We start from the raw sequence: 3158 nt of genomic DNA on the forward strand, positions 1-3158 counted from the left end.
TCTCAAACTTTTGTGAATAACATACTCATAAGGGTATTTAAAGTGAGAAAAGCTAAAGCATCAACAGGGAAAAGCAAAAGCATCCAGAATGTTTTGTATTAGACGTTTAGGCATTGTAGGGGGTTTGGTATCCTTACTTTTTATTTATTTCAGGTCTTTTCATTATAAATTAAAGGTATATATCTTATATGAATTTTTGTGTGTCTCATAAATATAAATATCAAAATTTTGTGATTTGAAACTAATAATTAGCCATAAGTAAATGAAAAAGGTTTATTTTGTCATTAATTCAATACCAAGCAAAAAAAATATTAGATGTCGTCGTGAAACTATCAATAGAGTAACAAAGAATTCATCATTGATGTAATAAAATATAACTTGATAGTTTTAATTTTAAATTATAGTAGTAACCTACTTATAATTCTCTTCACATTGTAACAGTTTTAATTTCAACTTACAGAAATAACATGTAACCTTTTTTATTTTTTATTTTTAATGATGACAAGTATGTGACATTCCCAAGCAAAGATAATTTAGCACTGCGTATACCAAATTAGCATCCAGGCATTACAACATCAAACATATAATAAGCTTTGGAAAAACCTAAATCATAAATTTTATCAAAACTGATTTTTTAACATGTTGATTATAACTTTGATTTTATGATCTTGATTTATTTGGTCACATTTGTTGATGGTAACGCTGTAAACAAACTGAACGTTCGGCGAACTGTTCGTGAACTGTTCGGCGGGAAGTTCGTTTATATTCGTTTATTTAATAAATGAATGAATATGAACACAAATTCACATTCGTTTAATTAAACAAAGGAACATGAACAATGGTCTCGTTCATTTATTTACATTCGTGGATGTTCGTTTATATTGTTCGTTTATGTTTGTTTGTTTAAGTGTTTTTTTTTATGTTCATATATCTTCAATTGTTTTTATTACATTATTATATTATAGTTCGTTTATGTTTATATATGTTCAATTGTGTTTGTTTATCTTTATTCGTTTATGTTCGTTTAGCATGTTCACGAACATAAATGAACGAACATATGAACAAAGCATTTTGTTAAACGAACGAACATTAACAAAAAAACTTCGTTTGTTTATCCGTTCGTGTTCGTTTGTTTGTTCGGTTAACTTAAACGAACGAACATGAACAAGCCTTTGTTCATGTTCGTTCGGTTCGTTTACAGCCCTAGTTGACAGCCAAATGGTTTGCTTCTGAGAGTTGTTGCAGAACTTAAGCTTTTATTTCTGTTTGGAGTTTTGCAATTTGGGGCTCTCTAGTAAATATTTCCTGAAAGGTCATGGTGTTTTACATTTCTATTGTTTCTTTTTCCAAGTATTTTATTGTTGGTTAAAAATGATTACTAAACTTCGATTATTGTTCAAATGCTCCATTCATTATTAATGGCAGGAGTGCTAGAAAAGAAAAAAAGGAAAATTTGTTAGATGATAAGTAGCTTCCCAATGGCTCCTTTTATACTTCCTTTGATGTGTATTAGGCTAGAAATAAGACATCTGTAACAAAATTTTGATCCACCCAAAAAAAATATCTCATATGTACAAATAACATGAACGTGTCCATCTTCAAGGGGGTCAATAGCATCAGTACTAATAAAACTGAAATAACAAAGACATCATGGTGCATTGATACAATTTAGTTTAGAATTTTAATAAGAGGGCTAAATGCAAGTAATAGCAACATACTTTTATTTATTTGTGGATTATAGCATCATACTGAAATGCATTTCAGTATATTAAATCAGTGTAATGTGTAAGAGTTTCGAAAATTTTACCCAACCATAGCAGTGAAACTTGTTGTGTATTTGAATGAAATTGTTACTTCTTCTATTTTTTCTACATATTTTCTGATGATATAAGAGTTACATTACTAACACCTGCATTTCAAAGTCAAACCAATCACCATATGCCTATGAACATTCATTAAGACATACTTTTGAACACTTGGGGTGCACTATTATCAACTATGGTTTCCAAAACCATTAAATAACTAAAAACCAACAATCTATATGTTTACTTGAGAAGTTAAGTACTATAAAACTCAGAAAACGAAATCTAACACTTTACAGAGAATTTAGGGCTTACCACAATCAGGTTTCTGTTGTTCATATTGGAATAATCTCTATCTCTTTGTCTGATTCAGTTATAAACGTATTAGCATGACACATCCAACTTTAGACGTTGAGAGGATTATTTGATAAATCTTCTAATCATGAGAGCTTTTGTTCGATCGTTACTGGTGAGGGGCAGCGAAGTATTTAGGAATGAGAGATTCACCTGATCGGTCCCTCCTATACAATTAGAAAAGAAAATGTAACACCCAAAGTTTCTAAGGCCAGGAAGGGAAAGAAAAACCCTAATTTAAGGGCCGACTCGGCGAGTCCAAGGAGGGACTCGGCGAGTTCGAGCGGGATTCGGGCCGAGGTGTAAGTAACCGACTCGGCGAGTCGGCTAAGGTGACTCGGTGAGTCTGGTCTGGGCATGGAAAACCCTAAATGCGGGACTTGGGGCCTATATAAACGTCTTAATCTCCTTCCTATGGTTCCTTACTGCCTCTTTAGCCCTGGATAACAACCCTAGCCGTCATATCTCCTAGTTGAGTCTTGGAAGGTGCATTAAGGCTTGGAAAAAAAAAGAAGAAGGAACTTGGAGAAGCAAGAAGGAGCTTTGGATCTGGGAATGTGAGACCATTCTGAGCACTTGAAGGTAATAAACTAGTTCCTGGACTCTTTTGCACCTAGATCTATGTGTGGTTGTGGGGCTCTTTGGCCATAATGTTGTCATTTTGGGATGGAGGCCGAATCTGGAGTTGCTACTTCAGATTCAAGTGTTTTAGGGCCTGGAGAAGCATAAAGTATCAGCCTTTGAGTCGATTTTGAAGTCCCTTGGCCCTACACCCTAGTTAATGGCGTATCTTGCCTAGATCTCCTTCTCTACACGTAAAGTTTGCAACTTTACGTATGGAATGGGCTTGGGAAGAGTGGATCTATAGTTTGGAGTCCATGCATGACTCAAAAATCAGCTGCATGTGAGGAGATCTGAAGGGACTCGACGAGTCCTTTGAGTGGACTCGGCGAGTAGCATGAAGAATTGGAGAAACTCGACGAGTGGGATGAACGGCTCGTC

The sequence above is a fragment of the Lactuca saligna genome, chromosome 2, assembly GCF_052625555.1.
Source record: "Lactuca saligna cultivar CGN05327 chromosome 2, ASM5262555v1, whole genome shotgun sequence".
NCBI lineage: Eukaryota > Viridiplantae > Streptophyta > Magnoliopsida > Asterales > Asteraceae > Lactuca > Lactuca saligna.